The 20,949-nt window shown below is 39.7% G+C and overlaps 1 protein-coding gene across 9 annotated transcripts in view; it reads left to right on the top strand.

The window, feature by feature from the left end:
- LOC135115173 (uncharacterized) overlaps window positions 1-20,949 on the top strand; it is a 156,340-nt gene that overhangs the window by 65,523 nt on the left and 69,868 nt on the right. The window lies entirely within an intron of this gene.

Below are 20,949 nucleotides of genomic sequence, written 5' to 3'. Positions count from 1 at the left end.
CCTCTCTTTCCTTCTCCCTTCCTTCCTTCCCTCCCCATTCTCTGTCCTCTTCTCCCTTGCCTCCCCATTCCCTCTCTCCATCCATCCACTCTCTCTCTCTCTCTCTCTCTCTCTCTCTCTCTCTCTCTCTCTCTCTCTCTCTCTCTCTCTCTCTCTCTCTCTCTCTCTCTCTCTCTCTCTCTCTCTCTCTCTCTCTCTCTCTCTCTCTCTCTCTCTCTCTCTCTCTCTCTCTCTCTCTCTCTCTCTCTCTCTCCCCCCCTTGCCCCTTATCTCTGACAGATAGGGGGAGGGGAGGTGACAGGGAGGGAAGTTTGAGATAAGATGAAAGAGGAAGGGAAAGGAAAGGAGAAAGGGGAGGAATGGACATAACTGAAGAAGGAAAGTACATGGGGCAAAGAAGTGGAAGAAGGATGAAGGAAGAGGATGGGAAGATGGGGAAAAGTAGAAAGAATAAATATAAGCAGCAAGGATGAGGAGTGAGTGAAGAATTGGAGGGAGTAAAGAAGTATTGAGAAATAAGTACATTAGGACTATGCCTAATGTGGATTTATCTTGTGTGAATTTACCTAATGCAACCAAATAAAAAATTTCAAGTCATACATAATGCATTTTTTTGCAATACGCAGTGCGGTGGTCATTCAAGGGATCTACCATGACTGAGACCATGACGTCATGTCGTGGGCCCTTGTTCCCTTTCACTCCCACCCTTCCACCCATGCCATTCATACCACCCATACCGCCAGCCCAACCTTGCAAGATTTTCTTTGTCTTGCACACCATGTTAGGAGGACAATGCTGTGTTTGAACCTTCCAGTCAATGACCCTTGTTGCAAGAGGCAAGCTTTGTGCCTGAAGCAAAAGGGGAAGTGTTGGATGTCCTAGAGCAGGGAAGGAAGATTGTGGACATTGCTTCCCAGTTTAAGATGAATGAGTCAACGATCAGGATGATCAGAAGCAACAAGCAGAAAGTGCAGGATAGCCTGAAGGTGGCCAGTGGAGCAAGTACCAAAAAAGTGAAACAAGCAAGCAACACCATGTTAATGAAGGTGGACAAGTTGCTTGCCCTATACATGCATCAGTAGGAGAAAGCAGGCATTGTAGTCTCTAGGTATGTACATATATATAGTAACATTAGTATGTACATACGTATGTACATATAAGCTATTCAATATATTTATAAACAGTGTTTACATATGGTAATTGTGTGTGTGATTTTATTTCAGGGCAATGTACTCCTTCAAGGCCAAGGAGTTTTATGAAGTGGTGGCCAGAAGGATGGAGATTACAGCTCCCCATTCAGGGCCTCAAGAGGATGGATCCAAGCCTTTTTCAAAAGGCATGAATTCTGCCACAGGAAGATCCAGGGTGAACAGTTGAGCTCTGATACTGAAGCAGCCCAACAGTATCCTGCCTATTTGAAGGAGATGATGGAAAATGGGGGCTATACTAAGGACCAGGTGTTCAATATAGATGAGACGGCATTGTACCGGAAGCAAATGCTGAAAAATACATACATCTCAAATGAGGCCACGCACGTGGTATGAACCTGTTTAAAAATTGGATAACTCTACTGCTTGGCTGCAGTGTATCTGGTTCCTGGAAATTAAAGCCTCTTGTGCTGCACACTGCAAAAAATCCCCAAGCCTACAAGAACATCTTTCTTGATAAGTGGGGTGTGTTCTAGCAGGCAAATAAGAAGGCATGTATGACTGCTACAGTGATGTTGGATTCGTTTGACAATATATTTGTGCCAGAAATCTGTGACTTTTGCAGGAAAAGAAATATGAATTTTAAGTGCCTCATGCTGCTAGATAATGCCCCAGGACACGCAAGCTTATTGGTAGACCCATTAAGCTTATTGGTACACCCCAATATCAGTGTGGAGTTCCTGCCACCCTACACCACCAGCTTCATCCAGCCCATGGGCCAGGAGCTGATAGCAGCTGTTAAGGCCAGTTACTACAGCAGGACATTCCGGTCGCTGAACAAGGCAGCAGACATCCCTACAGAGCAGTTCGTTGATACAGCTGATGATGACGAAGCTCTGGCTTTGTCAGGTAAGAAACTGAAAATGCAGAAGTTTACACTATCAAATAAGTAGAAATTTACTCGTGTTAACTATTCTAACATTATTGCAGTGTAACCTAATTTTGTAATAATGCATATTAATGTTATAGAATAATACAACACACACATACAATTAAGTATTGATCCTAACTTATTTGTACTATTGTTTTCATGTTTTGTTTATGTCTTTGTACATTTTTTTCTTTATGCTTTAGATCCTTCTGATGTACCATCTGAGGAAATCAAGAAGATTGCTGAATATTTGAAGTCTTTTTCCATCAAGGACACCATAGACACCCTGCTGGCCTCCTGGAGGAAGATGGAGAGATGGAGCATGGGGAGCAGCCAAAACAGCTGATTGCCACAAATGTGAGGGAGTTTTATATATAGATCTGTGTGAGCTCCTGAAAGATAAAGTTATGGAGCTGGACCCTGAGATTTCCAGGGTGAATGCAGCTCAGAAACACATCAATACAGTGTTGGAACCTTATAGTGAATTCTATAGGAATCACTTAAATAAGAGGCAACAGGCACTCTTCACTGCTTACTTTAAGGCACCCATAGCAAATAGTCCCCCATCCCTCAATGAAGAGGAAGAACTTGAACAAATCTTGGCTGATCAAAAAGACGAAGGTCAGGTCTCTACCTTTGATTTTGGAGGGATTGGGAGGAGGCAGTAGACAATCAGGAGGAGATAGTAGACACCTGCCAAAACGATAATTACTCCCAGTGAGGTCTAAAGCACTGTTCAGGGGATGCTGTGAACTTATCATTAAACCCATCTGTGACTTCACTGAACGTTTTCCTTTGTGTCTCACAACACAAGGGGGCAGTCACAGCCTGCCCTCTAAAGATAACTCTCTTCCTCTACACAAAACTACAAGCACCTAATAACACACACCCTTCACTCAAAAATTTTAAAATTATCATGGCGACTCCTACACCAGCCTTGAGTCCCCATCTGGGGAAGGGACCATAAATGTCCCCACGTTTAACTGCCTTTCTGTCAACGACCCTAAGTGTCTTGACACCCCCCTCAACTTCTTCTTCATTAACTTCTGCAAAATTCGTGGTCTAAGATCTAATTTTCAGTTTGTAGAACACCACCTCTCCTCTTCTAAACCTCATCTTCTTTTCCTCACTGAAACTCAGGTGTCTGAGGCAACTGACAGTAGCCCCTTTTCTGTTCCCTCCAACTTTCTCTATCCTCATTTTTGATCCAAAGCTGGATGTTGCATTTATGTGCGCAACAATTTAACCTGCTCTTGTGCCCCCGCTCTTGAATCTTCCGAGTTTTCCACCATCTGGCTAGGACTACAGAATTTATCTGTGCTGTATATCTCTCACCTAACTCCTCTGACTATAAGAAATTCTTTGATTACATAACTTCCAAAGTGGAGCACATTCTGACCCTCTTCCCTTTTGCAGAGATCTCCATTCTTGGAGACTTCATTGTTCACCACCAGCTTTGGCTTTCCTCTCCCTTCACTGACCACTCTGGTGAACTAGCCTTCAACTTTGCTATCCTCCATGACCTAAAGCAATTGGTGCAAATTCCTACTCGTATTCCTGACTGTCTTGCAGATACGCCCAACATTCTTGACCTTTTCCTGACCTCTAATCCTGCTTATGCTGTCATCCTTTCTTCTCCGTTGGGCTCCTCCGATCACAATCTCATATCTGTATCTTGTCCTATCACTCCAATCCCTCCTCAGGATCCCCCTAAGTGAAGGTGCCTCTGGCATTTTGCCTCTGCTAGTTGGGGGGACCTGAGGAGGTATTTTTCTGATTTTCCTTGGAATCATTACTGCTTCCATGTCCAAGACCCGTCTTTGTGTGCTGAGCGCATAGCAGAGGTGATAGTGTCTGGCATGGAGGTGTACATTCCTCACTCTTTATCTCGACCTAAACCTTCCAAACCTTGGTTTAATACAGCTTGTTCTCGTGCTATACATGATAGAGAGGTGACCCATAAAATGTATTTAAACCTTCAATCACCAGAATCTCATGCACTTTATATTTCTGCCCAGAACCATGCCAAGTCTGTTCTCCAACTAGCCAAAAACTCCTTCATTAACAGAAAGTGTCAAAATCTTTCAAGATCTAACTCCCCTTGTGACTTCTGGCATCTAGCCAAAAATATCTCCAATAACTTTGCTTCTTCTTCTTTCCCTCCTTTATTTCATCCAGATGGCACCGCTGCTATCACATCTGTTTCTAAAGCTGGACTCTTCGCTCAAACCTTTGCTAAAACTCTACCTTGGATGATTCTGGGCTTGTTCCTCCCTCTCTTCCACCCTCTGACTACTTCATGCTACCTATTAAAATTCTTCGCAATTATGTTTTCCATGCCCTTGCGGGCCTAAACCCTCGGAATGCTTATGGACCTGATGGGGTCCCTCCTATTGTTCTCCGAAACTGTGCCTCCGTGCTTGCACCTTGCCTAGTCAAACTCTTTCAGCTCTGTCTGTCAACATCTACTTTTCCTTCTTGCTGGAAGTTTGCCTACATTCAGCCTGTTCCTAAAAAGGGTGACTGTTTTAATCCCTCAAACTACTGTCCTTTTGCTTTAATTTCCTGCCTATCTAAAGTTTTTGAATCTATCTTCAACAGGAAGATTCTTAAACATCTATCACTTCACAACCTTCTATCTGATTGCCAGTATGGGTTCCGTCAAGGCCGCTCTACTGGTGATCTTCTGGCTTTCCTTACTGAGTCTTGGTCATCCTCTTTTAGAGATTTTGGTGAAACTTTTGCTGTTGAATTCCTTCAAGAGAGAGGTTTCAAGACACTTATTCATCAATTTTTGACCACTGCTTTGACCTTTTTGTGGGACTGCCATTTCAGGGGGCATTTATTTTATTGGATTTTTGTTGCCCTTGGCCAGTGTCCTTCCTACATAAAAAAAAAAAATATATATATCAAAAGCTTTTGATAGAGTCTGGCACAAAGCTTTGATTTCCAAACTACCCTCCTACAGCTTCTATCCTTCTCTCTGTAACTTCATCTCAAGTTTCCTTTCTGACCGTTCTATTGCTGCTGTGGTAGACGGTCACTGTTCTAAATCTATTAACAGTGGTGTTCCTCAGGGTCCTGTCCTGTCACCCACTCTCTTCTTATTATTCATTAATGATCCTCTAAACCAAACTTCTTGTCCTATCCACTCCTATGGTGATGATGTAATGCCCTCCCCCGCCCTGTGCCACTCGAAAGCTAGGTTATTATTATTATTATTTTTATTTTTTTATTCTTTATTTTTAAAAATTTTTCTCTAAGTAGTTGGTGAGAAAATATCTACACTCGCTGATTTATGGTCTTTATTTTTCCTTCACTTGTGGTAGCGTTAATACTAATTCACACGTCATTCATATTACATGAGGTAGCATGAAGTATCCTTTTAGTACCGCTGAAGATTTCATTACAGTAGTGTAAATACTGGCCGAACTAATCACTTGACACATCTAACACATTCACCAATTATAATAATGGGCATTAGTGTTTGGGTATTACATGAGTATACAGTCGAGGGTGGTATTATTCACGCACGTGACTCGAAAAATAATTCACTGGTGCTTACATAAGAATAAACAATCTCCTTATTACATTTTCCTATAACCGTGGTATAACACAGTCTAATCAGCGTTCCGAGAACTGAACCAGGTGGTTATGTCCCCGTATGATAACGAGAAGTACTGCACAACCTTAATCCGTGAACTAAACACTCCGTTCTCACACTATTAAGTATACCTAACCAAACACACACATGAGGGATGCATAGACAGACTTTTCCTTTACCTCTACTGGTTTCCCTGTAGTGTAAGCAAGCCAAGATCTCTCTGAGTGATGTACTGATAAAATATATCTACAAATATGAATGAATAGTAATTACTTCAAACTTAGAGCAATGTACCTGTAGTGTAAGCAAGCCAAGATCTCTCTAAGTGAGAGTCGGGCCGGCGTCTTCCCACACCACGAACCTCCATAGTTTTCAGATTATTCCTCAAGATAATTCACAAATGATAAATGTTTACATTACTTTACTCATATCATGACCTGGTGTATTTGTTCCTCTGAGTAGCAAAGGTGAAAAATTCTAGCCACAAGGTAATACCTGGTATGAAAATAATGCCTTTATTCATAAAAAAAATTGATCACCCATTTCCCACGGGCGTCAACATGTTGTCTATCTGTCTATATGTCTTGGGGATGTATGCATGATGTAATAACGACTAAATCTTGCCAATAATTCTTATACTACCTTAATTCTACTTATATTAACCTAATATTACTTATATTAGCTTAATATTACATCTCAGCACTACAATGATACCACCCTGCACTTTTCCACGTCTTTTCATAGAAGTCCAACCCTTCAGCAAGTAAACATTTCATGCAGGGAAGCCCCAGAACGCTTGACTTCTGATCTTTCAAAAATTTCTGATTGGGGCAGAGCAAACTTGGTATTGTTCAGTGCCTCAAAAACTCAATTCCTCCATCTATCAACTCGACACAACTTTCAAGACAGCTATCCCCTCTTCTTCAATGACACTCAACTGTCCCTCTCTTCTACACTGAACATCCTCGGCCTGTCCTTTACTTATAATCTGAACTGGAAACTTCACATCTCATCTGTAGCTAAAACAGCTTCTATGAAGTTAAACATTCTGAGATGTCTCTGCCAGTTTTTCTCACCCCTGCATCTGCTAACTCAGTATAAGGCCCTTATCCGTCCATGTATGGAGTATGCTTCACATGTCTGGGGGGGTTCCACTCATACTGCTCTTCTAGACAGGGTAGAATCAAAAGCTTTTCACCTCATCAACTCCTCTCCTCTAACTGACTGTCTTCAGCCTCTCTCTCATCACTGCAATGTTGCATCTCTAGCTGTCTTTTACCGGTATTTTCATGCTAACTGCTCTTCTGATCTTGCTAACTGCATGCCTCCCCTCCTCCGCAGCCTTGCTGCTTCTTTCTCTCACCCCTTATTCTGTCCACCTCTCTAATGCAAGAGTTAACCAGTATTCTCAGTCATTCATCCCTTTCTCTGGTAAATTCTGGAACTCCCTGCCTGCTTCTGTATTTCCACCTTCCTATGACTTGACTTCCTTCAAGAGGGAGGTTTGAAGACACTTATCCTTCAATTTTTTACTATCGCTTTGGACCCTTATATGGGACTGGCATTTCAGTGGGCATCTTTTTTTATTGGAGTTTTGTTGCCCTTGGCCAGTGTCCCTCCTACACAAAAAAAAAAAAAAAAATGAAGAGTGAAGACTCAGAATAAATTGTTTTGTTTTCTTTTTGTGTTTCTTTTTTCATTTTCTTGTAAAAAGTGCTATGTGTTATGGCTAAAGTGTTTTTTCAATAGTATTGAGCCAGCTCATGAGTGCTCCAACAAATAATGATCTGGTATAGAAGAAGAATCCAAATGAGTTCTAAATGTTATTTATTGTGCCATATAACAACCAATTAACAGCTTATTTACTGTAATTTATTGCATGCACAAAGTTACATTCACAAAGACAGTCATTATTTACATTGTGAATACCCGGGTATAGGTTTAAGTGGAAAATAGTTGAAGTATGGGAAACTCTAGAACTAGTTAAAATTTTCTCTATAGATCCCTTTATTTATTTTTTGGTTTACCTAATGTGGATTTACCGAATGTGACATGTTTGTGGTACATATTAACCGTGTTAGTCATGATCCTAATGTATTCTCTTTTCCTGTTCCCTACTCCTTTTCATTTTTCCTCCATTCATTTACTTTGCATTTATTCGCCTATCTATTTTCATTCTCATTTAATCTCTTTCAACTTAGCAATCCTCAGGATAGTTCTTATTCTCTCTCTCTCTCTCTCTCCTCTCTCTCTCTCTCTCTCTCTCTCTCTCTCTCTCTCTCTCTCTCTCTCTCTCTCTCTCTCTCTCTCTCTCTCTCTCTCTCTCTCTCTCTCTCTCTCTCTCTCTCTCTCTCTCTCTCTCTCTCTCTCTCTCTCTCTCTCTCTCTCTCTCTCACACACACACACACACACACACACACACACACACACACACACACACACACACACACACACACACACACACACACACACACACACATCTAATATAGATGGTTTGTGTCAACCCTATTGGAACTCAAAGACTACTTTAAGAACAATAAACCAGATGTGGTATGTTTAACAGAAACCAAACTAAAAGAGGAAATAGAGGTGGGATTTGCAGAGGAAGGATATAGCACATGGAGGAGAGACAGAAAAGGAAAGGGAGGAGTAGGAGTGATGATATTGGTTAAAGAGGATATTGTTGTTGAGGAAGTGGAATATGGTGATGGAATGACAGAAACATTGAGTATTGTGGTTAAGATCAAAGGAAGTGAAAAAAGGAAAATCATTGTGACATACATACCACCAAAAATTAATGCATGGGAGACCGATAAATTTAAATGTATGTAACTAAGAAACAAGAAATAGTATAGAGGAAATGATAAGGAAAAGTAACAAAATGCTCTTAGTAGGTGACTTCAGCACTAAAGGAATTAACTGGGAGGAGATGGAAGTAAAAAAAAATGTTGAGTCATGGAGCGAAGAACTTATGCAAACCATGATGGTGAATACAATGAGACAGTGAGTGAACAAGCCTATGAGATGCAGAGGAGAAGAAGAACCATCACAGTTGGACTTAGTGTTTACAAAAATCCCAGAAAGTAGACCAAGTATACATTGTGTGAGTTCAGTAGGAAGAAGTGATCATGTGATAATAGAAATAGTACATGGGAGGAGAAAGTGCTGCACAGGAAAGAACAATACAGAAATGGGAGACAGAACTATGCTAAAGCAGACTTTGCAGAAATTAATAAATTCTACAGAAAAATTAACTGGAAAGAGCTGCTTGAAGGTAAAGTAGTGCAAGAAATGTATGAGATATTTTTGAGCAACTATAGAGAGAGGGTGCAACAGTTTGTGCCAAATTATAAGGTGAAAATTGGGAAACATGAATGGTATAATGACAGGTGTGCAGAAGCAAAAAAGAAAAAGGGACAGGGCATGGAAAAAAATGATGAGACAACTGAACAGAAATGCTAGAGAGGAATACAGAAAGGTAAGAAATGAATATAGTGAAATAAGAAGAGAAGAAAGAAATTTTGAAGGTGACATAATAAGAAAATGAAATGCAAGGAAAAGCCCATTCTCTTCTACAGATACATAAACAGGAAAATAAAACGTAGGGATGGCATAAACAAGTTAAAAAGAAAAGGAAGAATTTATGAAACTAATCTCCCATGAACTAATGAATGAGAGTTTTCAATCTGTGTTTACAAAGGAAAACAAATTTGTAGCACTGAAAGTGGTATCACAGAATGAGGGAATACAGGAGACACAAGTAAAGAGATAAGAAATCAAGAAACTGCTGGAAGAGCTGGATGTTGGAAAAGCTATGGGACCAGATTGAGTAAATGGATGGATATTAAAAGAATGTAGAGAACAAATGAAAGCACCCATTTGGGATATAATTAACAGCTTGTTGAGTGAAGGAAAAGTACCAGGGGAATGGAAAAGAGCTAACCTAGTGTCACTATACAAAGGGGGAAATAAAATGGGACCATTAAATTATAGACTGGTGTCACTAACAAGTATTGTAAGCAAGCTTTGTGAAATAGTAAGAGTAGAGTCCCTTTTTTTTTTTTTATGTAGGAAGGATACTGGCCAAGGGCAACAAAAATCTAATAAAAGCCCACTGAAATGCCAGTCCCATAAAAGGGTCAAAGCAGTGGTCAAAAATTGGTGGATAAGTGTCTTGAAACCTCCCTCTTGAAGGAAGACTGGAAGAGAGCAAATATTGTTCCAATATACAAAGGAGGCAAGAGAGAGGATCCAATGAATTAAATACCTGTCTCATTGACAAGTGTGGTGGCTAAGGTCAGTGAAAGGGCAGTTAAAGACAAATGGGCAGAATATCTGGAGAGCAAAGACATAATAAATGACAAACAATTTGGGTTTTCAAAAAGGACACTCATGTTCAACTAACTTGGTGCACTTCTATTCAAGAGTTATTGATATAATACAAGAAAGAGATAGATAGTGGATTACGTTTATTTAAATCTGGAGAAAGACTTCTACAAAGTTTCCCACAAGAGACTAGTGTGGAATTCAGGGAAGTGGGCAGTGTGAGAGGAAAATTATTGGCATGGATGGAGGACTTCCTAAAGGATGGAGAGATGAGGACAGTTATGAGAGACAAAACATCTCCATTCAAAAATGTTTACAGTGGATTTCCACGGGGATTAGTCATAGCTCTGATTATGTTTGCTGTATACATAAATGATGTGGTTGAAGAGATAGGAGGCTATACAAGTCTGTTTGCTGATGGTGTGAAGATCATGAAGGAAGTGAAGAATAAGGAGGACTGTGACCTGCTCCAAGAGGACTTGAATAAGATAATATATGAATGGAGTTAAAAATGGAAAATGGAGTTTAATGCAAGAAAATGTAGTGCATTGGAGTTTGGAAAAAAGCAAAAATAGACCTGTTGGAACTTATAAGCTGGGAGAAGCAAAAATCCAGAAAAAGAACACTGAGAAAGATCTTGGTGTAATAGTAATGAATAATATTTCACCAGAAAGACACATTAACAAAATTGTGAGGGAACTTAAAATCTTCTTAAGAATATAAGACTTGCACTTTCATACATTGTTGAGGATATGATGAAGATTATTGTAACTATGATATGTCCAAAGTTAGAATGTGCAGCATCGGTTTGGTTACCAAGTCTGAAGAAAGACATTAAAAAGCTGGAGAGGATACAACGAGCTGAAACCAAAATGGTCCCAAGTTTGACAGACCTCCCTAATGAGGAGAGATTGTTAAGACTGGACCTGTCCTTGGAGCAGAGGAGAACAAAAGGGGATTTGATTGTAGTGCTTCGATTGGTGAAAGGATTGGAGAAAGTTGATAGAGAGGATCTGATAATGTGGGATGAGCAAACCACGAGAGGGCACAGGAAGAAATTGAAGAAAGGCATATGCAAAAGGGACATCAAGAAGCATAGTTTTTCATATATAACTGTTGAAGTTTGGAATGCGTTGGACAGAAGTGGTCGAAGCAACAATGATACATAATTTCAAGATGAAGTTGGATAAATTTTGGGATAATAGAGACAGAACAACACGACCATATGTCACAACTAGGTAAATACAAACACATGTGGTTTTAGATATGATGATAGTACTGTACAGCTACAGCACTTCATCACACCAGATGTGAGGACAAAACACACACTTTTTTAGGGATTTTAGCATCCAGTGTCTTCCTATTATTCATCAATGTTCTTCTAAACCAAACTTCTTGTTCTATCCACTCCTATGCAGATGATACCACCCTGCACTTCATGTCTTTTGTAGACGTCCAACCCTTCAGGAAATAAACAGCTCATGCAGGGAAGCCACAAAATGCTTGACTTCTGATCTCTCTAAAATTTCTGATTGGGACAGAGCAAACTTAGTATTGTACAATGTTTCAAAAACTTGATTCCTCCATCTGTCAACTTGACACAACCTTCCAGATATCTATTCCTTCTTCAGTAACACTCAACTGTCTCCCTCTTCTATACTGAACATCTTCAGTCTGTCCTTAACTCCCTGCATGGGAATTTTCTCCTTCCTATGACATGAATTCTTTCAAGAGGGAGGTTTCAAGACATATCCTCTGTTTTTTTATCATTTTATCTTACATCTCTATAGTAATTAGCCTTTCTTTTTTAAAAATTTTTGTTGGCCATGGCCCGTGGCCTTACACACATACACTCGCATGTGTGCACGTGCTACTCAGCTGATTGGATGCATCCACATCAGCTCCAAGGATCTACCTAGGTTTGATTGTGCAGGGGGCCAAACTTTGAGTCCTGTCTCCATAACAGAGTCTTGTGTGAGGTGTGGGGAAAGGGAAGTGTTATTAGAGGAATGGCTGAAAGGGAGAAATGAGAAAGTGATACAAGGTAAACACTAGTGGTCAGTGATATGAACAGGAAAGATGGTGGCTGGCACGAACCTGAATATTTTTGAGGGCTTCAAGGAAGAAGTCCTCAGCATAGTGCACACAAATAAATGAGTGGGGAAAATTGAAGAAGACTGTGAAATTATGAGAAAAAATATGTAGCTTAACAGTGATGATAAAGGTGTGGAAGAAAGAAAGAGAAGTGGGTGGTGACAATGTAAAAAGGTATCCAGTGATATATTAGAGATGAAAAAGAGAGGGATGGAAAGAGAAAAAGAAAACAAAGAACTGAGAGAAGAGGTGACAAAAATGGTGAACTTAAACAAGAAGTACTGTGAAGAAATTAAGAAACTCAAGGAGGAAAATGAAGAGTTAAAACAAACTTTGCAAGTTACAGATATTCAGGTGATAAACTCGTCAGCTGAGAGGCTTGCGGCGGTGATGCCACGTGCGACTGCTCGGTGTTTTTTTTTTTTTTGTCTGCCCCGAGCTGATTTTGCTTCGAGAAGACCCTCCTTCCTTTTCTGATGAAGCTTGGATGGCCTTGTTATGATGAATAAGGAGCTGAAGTGAGTATCAATAACAGGAAGGAGTGCACTCGATGGATACCAGACAATACCCTTCCTTTCCAATGACATCTCAAGGACGACTGAGGTTTGAAGCCTTGACTGAGGTCCTAGGCTCTGTCCTCTGGTAGTGTAGCTGCCATGCCTCGCCAGTTAGCAAAACTTTGAATGATCTTTTTTATTGAAAATAAATCATCCAGGGCTATGTAAGAAGCACGTGACTCATTGCGGCCCGGTCGTTTAAATCCCTGCTAAGCACACGGGACTTTTAAATGCCATTTAAAAGCTTTAAATGAGCCTTAGAGCTCTGAAACTTTTACAGGACATTGCCAGAACATTGCTTGATTTCTTGAGGCAGGAAACTCCAAAACACATTTTGGCTCGAAAACATCATTTTTTTTCTCTGGATCTGCCTATGAAAATAGCTAGAGGGAAAGAAGAAGTGAAAAGGGCTAAGGAAATTATAGTAGAACTGGCAGAGGGAGGAGAGGAGATAATCGAACAAATTGAAGAAGTTTATGGGATCAGAAAGTATGAAGGAAATGGAACAAGACCAATGAGAATAAGATTCATGTCACAAACAGCAGCAGAACATGATTTGCAAAGAACATGAAAATTGGCAAAAGTTTAAGGAATTAAGGAAATATGGATAAAAAGAGACATGAATGAAGAAGAGAGAAGTAAATTGAAAGAATTGAGAGTAGACGCCCAGTTATAAAACAGGAAGAGAACACAAGAACAAGCGAAAAGATTCATCTGGAAAGTTGTGGATATGAAAGTGAGGAAATGGTGGCACAAAGATGCCACACAAAATCACCAAACAGAAGTTTAAAGATTATGTATACTAACATAGATGGTTTGGTGTCAAGCCTATTGGAACCTTAAAGAACAATAAATCAGATGTGATATGCTTAATAGAAACCAAACTTAAAGAGGAAATAAAGTTGGGATTTGCAAAGGAAGGATATAGCACATGGAGGAGAGGCAGAAAAGGAAAGGGAGGAGGAGTGATGATCTTGGTAAAAGAGGATATTGTTGTTAGGGAAGTGGAATATGGTGATGGAATGACAGAAACATTGAGTGTTGTGATTAAGATCAAAGGAAGAGAAAAAAGGAAAATCATTGAGACAAACATACCACCAAAAATTAATGCATGGGAGACCAATAAATTTAAAAGCATGCAAATATACACAAGAAATAGTATAGAGGAAATGATAAGGAAAAGTAACAAAGTGTTCTTAATAGGTAACTTCAGCACTAAAGGAATTAACTGGGAGGAGATGGAAGTGAAAGAAAATGACAGATCATGGAGGAAAGAACTTAACCAAACCATGATGGTGAATACAATGAGACAATAGGTGAACAAGCCTATGAGATGCAGAGAAGAAGAACCATCACAGTTGGACTTAGTGTTTACAAAGACCCCAGAAAGTAGACTAGGTATACATTGTTTTAGTCCACTGGCAAGAAGCAATCATGTGATAATAGAAATAGTACCACATGAGGAAAAAGTGTTGCACAGGAAAAAACAATATAGAAATGGGAGACAACTATGCTAAAGCAAACTTATCAGAAATTAATAAATTTTATTTGATAATAGAAATAGTACCACATGAGGAAAAAGTGTTGCACAGAAAAAAAACAATACAGAAATGGGAGACACAACTATGCTAAAGGAAACTTATCAGAAATTAATAAATTCTATTTGAAGGTAAAGTAGAGCAAGAAAAATATGAGATATTTTTGAGCAAGTATAGAGAGGGGGTACAATAACTTGTACCAAGTACCACAAAAGGTATTTAAGCCTTCCATCACCAGAATCTCATGCACTTTATATTTCAGCCCAGAACCATGTCAAGTCTTTTCTCCAAGTAGCCAAAAACTCCCTCACTAATAGAAAGTGTCAATCTTTCAAGATCTAATCCCCCTCGTGACTTCTGGCATCTAGCCAAAATTATCTCCATTAACTTCGCTTCTTTCCCTCTTTTATTTCGATCAGATGGCACCACTGCTATCACATCTATCTCTAAAGCTGAACTCTTCCCTCAGACCTTTGCTAAAATCTCTAGCTTGGATGATTCAGTGCTTGTCCCTCTCTCTTCTCCACCCTCTGACTACTTCATGCTACCTATTAAAATTCTGTGCAATGATGTTTTCCATCCCCTCGCTGGCCTAAACCTTCAGAAGGCTTATGGATCTGATCGGGTCCCTCTTATTGTTCTCCGAAACTACGCCTCCATGCTTGCACCTTGCCTAGTCAAACTCTTTCAACTCTGTCTGTCAACATCCACCTTTCCTTCTTGCTGGAAGTTTGCCTACATTCAGCCTATTCCTAAAAAGAGTGGCTGTTCTAATCCCTCAAACTAATGTCCTATTGCTTTAATTTCCTGCCTTTCTAAAGTTTTTGGATCTCTCCTCAACAGGAAGGTTCTTAAACATCTATCACTTCACAACCTTCTATCTGATTGCCAGTATGGGTTCTGTCAAGGCTGCTCTGCAGGTGATCTGGCTTTCCTTACTGAATCTTGGTCATCCTCTTTTAGAGATTTTGCTGAAACTTTTGCTGTTGCCTTGGATATATCAAAAGCTTTTGATAGAGTCTGGCACAAAGCTTTGATTTCCAAACTACCATCCTACAGCTTCTTTCCTTCTCTCTGTAACTTCATCTCAAGTTTCCTTTTTGACCGTTCTATTGCTGCTGTGGTAGACGATCACTGTTCTTCTCCAAAATCTATTAATAGTGGTGTTCCTCAGGGTTCTGTCCTGTCATCCACTTTCTTCTTATTATTCATCAGTGATCTTCTAAATCAAACTTCTTCTATCCAGTCCTACACTGATGATACCACCCTGCACTTTTCCACGTCTTTTCACAGACGTCCAACCCTTCAGGAAGTAAACTGTTCATGCAGGGAAGCCACAGAACGCCTGACTTCTGATCTCTCTAAAATTTCTGATTGGGGCAGACCAAACTTGGTATTGTTCAATGCCTTGAAAACTTTATTCCTCCATCTATCAACTTGACACAACCTTCCAGACAACTATCCCCTCTTCTTCAGTGACACTCAACTGTCTCCCTCTTCTACATTGAACATCCTCGGTCTGTCCTTTTCTTATAACCTAAACTGGAAACTTCACATCTCATCTCTAGCAAAAACAGCTATGAAGTTAGGCATTCTGAGGCATCTCCACCAGTTTTTCTCACCCTCCCAGCTGCTAACTCTGTAGAAGGGCCTTATATGTCCATATCTGTAGTATGCTTCACATGTCTGGGGGGGATTCCACTCATACTGCTCTTTTAGATAAGGTGAAATCAAAAGCTTTTTATCTCATCAACTCCTCTTCTCTAACTGACTGTCTTCAGCCTCTTTCTCATTGCCACAATGTTGCATACCTTGCTGTCTTCTGCTGCTATTTTCATGCTAACTGCTCTTCTGATCTTGCTAATTGCATGCCTCCCCTCCTCCTGTGGTCTCGCTGCACAAGACTTTCTTCTTTCTTTCATCCCTATTTTGTTCACCTCTCTAATGCAAGAGTTAACCAGTATTCTCAATCATTCATCCTTCAGGAACTCCCTGCCTGCTGTATTTCCACCTTCCAATTACTTAAATTCCTTCAAGAGGGAGGTTTCAAGACAGTCATCTTTCAATTTTTGACTACCACTTCGGTCCCTGTTTGGGGACCGACATCTCAGTGGGCCTTCTTTTTTTTTTTATTAGATTTTTGTTGCCCTTGGCTGGTGTCTCTCCTACATAAAAAAAAGTTATAAAGTGAGAATTGGGAAGCATGTATGGTATAATGATGGGTGTGTAGAAGCAAAAAAGAAAAAAGAACAGGGCATTGGAGAAAATGATGAGCCAGCTGAGTAGATGGTAGAGAAGAATAGAAGAATACAGAAAGGCAAGAAATGAATATAGTAAAGTAAGAAGAGAAGAAGGAAGAAACTTTGAAAATGACAGTAAGAAAATGCGTGGAAGAACCCAAACCTTTCTACAAATACATAAACAGGAAAATAAAACATAGGGATGGTATAAACAAATTAAAAAGAAAAAGGAATAATTTATGAAACTGCTTAGGAAATGAGAGTTTTCAATTCTGTGTCTACAAAGGAAACCGATTTTGTGGCACCGAAAGTGGTAACACAGAATGAGAGAATACAGGAGATATAAGTAAAGAGACAAGAAATCAAGAAACTGCTGGAAGAGCTTGATGTTGGAAGAGCTATGGGACCAGATTGTGTAAATGGATGGATATTAAAAGAATGCAGAGAACAAATGGAAGAACCCATATGGAATATAACTAATAGCTCATTGAAAGAAGGAAAAGTACCAAGGGAATGGGAAAGAGCTAACATAGTCCCAATATACAAAGGGGGAAGTAAAATGGAACCATTAAATTACAGACTAGTGTCACTAATAAGTATTGTAAGCAGGCTCTGTGAAATAGTAATTAAAGATAGATGGTGTAATATTTATAAGATAAAATAGATAATTACAGAAAAGAGATTTGGAGTCGGGAAGAAGAGATCCTTTGTCACAAACCTACTGAGCTTTTATATGAGAGTAATAGATAGAGTGCAAGAGAGGGACGGATGGATTGATGCAGTATACCTAGATCTCAAAAAAAACATTCGATAAAGTTCCCCACAAAAGCCTCATGTGGGAGCTAGAGAATGGAGGACTAAAGGGAGCAACATTGAGATGGATGGAAGATTATTTACAAGGGAGGGAAATGAAAACAGTGATTAGAGACACTAATTCAAGTTGGCACAGAGTGACAACTGAAAGGATCTGTGTTGGCACCTATTATGTTTCAAATATATGTTAATGATATGACAGAGGATCTAAATAGTTATATAAACCTGTTTGCTGATGATGCAAAAATAATTAAAATAGTAAAAGAGGTTACATATTAAAATAAAATAATAAAAATAATAAAAGGAGCTACAAAAGGATATTGACAAGATGCATGCATGGAGCCAAAGATGAAAACTAGAATTTAATGCCAGAAAATGCCACATATTGGAAATAGGAAAAAGTAAATAAGATACCTTTGTAGAATTACAAAATGGGAAGAGAAATAGTAATGAAAACTAATGAAGAAAAAGATTTGGGAGTAATGATTCAAGACACACTATCACCTAAAAGACATAAACAGGATATTCAGCTCTACAATAACAAACATTAGGGTGACATTTAACTATTTAGATGAAGAAATGATGAAGAAAATTATAACAAGCATGATACAATATGAATTAGAATATGCAGCAGTAGTTTGGGCTTCATATAGAAAAAAAGATATATGGAAACTGGAAAGAATACAGAGGATAGCAACAAAGATGGTATCAGAATTGAAAGACTTAAGCTATGAAGAAAGACATGAAGAAATTGGATTACCATCACTACAAGCAAGAAGAGAAAGAGGAGACATGATAACAATGTACAAATTTGTAAACAATATAGAAAAAAATAGACAGAAAACACTTGGTACCACAGATGGAGGAGGGAGAGCGATAGAATAGGGGACATGGGAAGAAAATAAAGAAGAGTGGATGTTTGAGTGACATCAAGAAATACAGTTTCCTGTTATGAACTTTTGAAATCTGGAATGATTTGAAGGAAGAGGTGATTATGATAAACACTGTACACATGTTTAAAGAGAAACTGGATGAATATGATTATGGAGACAGGAAAAATGAGCTTTGGGTCATGCCCTGTACAATACAACTAAGTAAATAGTACATATGGTTTTAGATGTGATGGTACCAGAGAATTTTAATAGGTTTAATACCTCCATGGATGGTACTGTATGGGCACAGTGCTGCTGCCACATCATACCAGATATGAGGACAAAACACACGCACGCACACACACACACACACACACACACACACACACACACACACACACACACACACACACACACACACACACACACACACACACACACACACACACACACACAGGTATGGGTACTGTATTTTTAGATAAGGGAGTAAAATGGGGAAAAAATGTCAGCTTCATGGGCTGGATGAATCAACGCTTTTCAGTGTTTTCAGTACCTCAAGTTTTGCGATCCTAAAGTTTATTGCTATAACTTGGGAAGAAAGCATGTACAAAACTCAGAAAGGGAGTATATATATGTACAGTGATACCTCGGGTTACCTCCTTAATCCATTCCATAACCCAAGTTGCAACCTGATTTGAGTACAAGATTGAAATAATGGGAAATTGATTAATCCTTTCCAGAGAAAAACATAAAAAAAATAATTTTCTCTGATATCACTTACATTGCAACCAAATAGAATGGTAGTAATATGAGGTATCTGAAACATAAAAGTCATTAAGTAATATCAAAGTTATGATACATGCTCTCTCTCTCTCTCTCTCTCTCTCTCTCTCTCTCTCTCTCTCTCTCTCTCTCTCTCTCTCTCTCTCTCTCTCTCTCTCTCTCTCTCTCTCTCTCTCTCTCTCTCTCTCTCTCTCTCTCTCTCTCTCTCTGTAGACACCATCACGCCTATAAAGGATCAGGATGACAAACGACCCAGTCATTTACTCGCACGAGGAGTATTGAAATACAATAAAACATTCACATGCAATTAAGGCACATAAGCATCATAAAAAGATAACATTCTGTGATAATAAAGTGCAATATAATAACCAAAATATATAATGGTTTACACCTTAACAAGCATTCAGAATAATAGAAATGCAAATGCAACATATGTATAATAATTCTCAGCATTTTTTAACATGTAGCAGTTACTTAGACAGCTAATTAACCGCAATACAACACTTATGACAATGAGGGACAGCATTTGAAGGTCTAGGGTTTATGGAGAAAACAGAGCAAGTCACAGCACCTCTCTCTCTGAAGACTGGGCAGAGTCTGCTCCCTTGTGAGACCACTGGACCAGATATATGATCCTGGATGACCCATTCCTCTAGAGTCAGCAGAATCCCCCTGTGTCTTATCTACCCTATGTGCCATGTCATCAAGTTTACCACATAAACACAACCCTCACTACCTCTCCACTGCTAAGCTCTCCACAGCTAGTTCCTCTCACACAACTTCACTACTGCATTTAACTACTATAATGAATTCAGTTTCCTTAATTTCTACTCTAAGGAGTAGAAATTTCTATTCAGTTTCCTTAGTGTTACACATGCTTCATATCAGTCTCTTGCCACCAGCCTCACAGAACCTTGTGAGGCAATACAACTGATGATACAAACAAGTAACAATGAAGGGACCAAAACAGTCTACTCCTGTGGAAGCGAACAGGGGCTTGCCTGTGGCGATGCGTTTCACCTAGCCTTGGTGCTGTATCAGTGGTTTGCTGTTGACTTGGCAGCATGTGAAGCAGTTCCATTGGATACAATCAATCAGGGGGCAGCCTGCAACCACCCAGTAATGTCTCTGCAGGCTAGCTAAGGTGTGTTCCTGGCCTGAATGCCTAGCCAGAAACACGTGTGTATCTTGTACAATAAGGGAAGTCACTGGGGTCACATGGCGGTTCGCTGCCATCTGTATCCACACAATGTCCTCCCACTCTGAGCATGTCCTGGTTATCAAGTGCCAGTTCTAGATGGTAAAGGGAGCTGGACTTTGCCAGGGTGCCCACTTTGAGGGCTTGAATAGCATCTTTGGAATGAATCTGCTGGACGTAGCAGACAACAGCAGTTTGAGCTGCGTGGAACTCAGTTACAGCAAGTTGAGATCTTGAAAGGTTGAGGCAGCCTTTCATGATCCAGTCCATGAACCTGTGAAGCCAGGCTACCATCCTCTGCAGGATATACCAGGACGAGTACCATAATAAGAGCTTGTCAACTACACTGATTTCTTGTGTTTTTACTGTTAGAGAAGTTACTTCCTTCTTGACCTTGAGATCTCCTTCTAGGTCACTCCTGTGACTCAGTAGTGGTGGCCAGAAGTGTTCCAATTGATACAGGAAGTTGGGCCCACTTTTCCATCTTCCTCCTGCTAGAAACTCTCATGCCATGAGTCCTCTGGTAGCATCATCTGCAGGATTGTCTTCTGAGCTCATGTGTCGCCAGTGTTGGGATGAAGACAGTCTATGTATGATTCCTAATCTGTACGCCACAAAAGTATGGAACCTCCTCATGATTCCATATGTACTGCAGGACAATCATAATGTCCATCCAAAATACAGATGTTGCTACTGGAATTGAGATATCCCTTTGTAGTTTTGCATCAGAACTAACTGCTAAGTCTGCAGCACATAGGGCCAATCTGGGTATGGAAGTCATCCTTATTGGTGCTAATCTCATGCATGCCATGATGCTGTTATGCACAAGTCTGACCTCATCTACC

The sequence above is a fragment of the Scylla paramamosain genome, chromosome 29 (assembly GCF_035594125.1).
Source record: "Scylla paramamosain isolate STU-SP2022 chromosome 29, ASM3559412v1, whole genome shotgun sequence".
NCBI lineage: Eukaryota > Metazoa > Arthropoda > Malacostraca > Decapoda > Portunidae > Scylla > Scylla paramamosain.
This window is presented reverse-complemented; position numbering and strand designations above follow the sequence as displayed.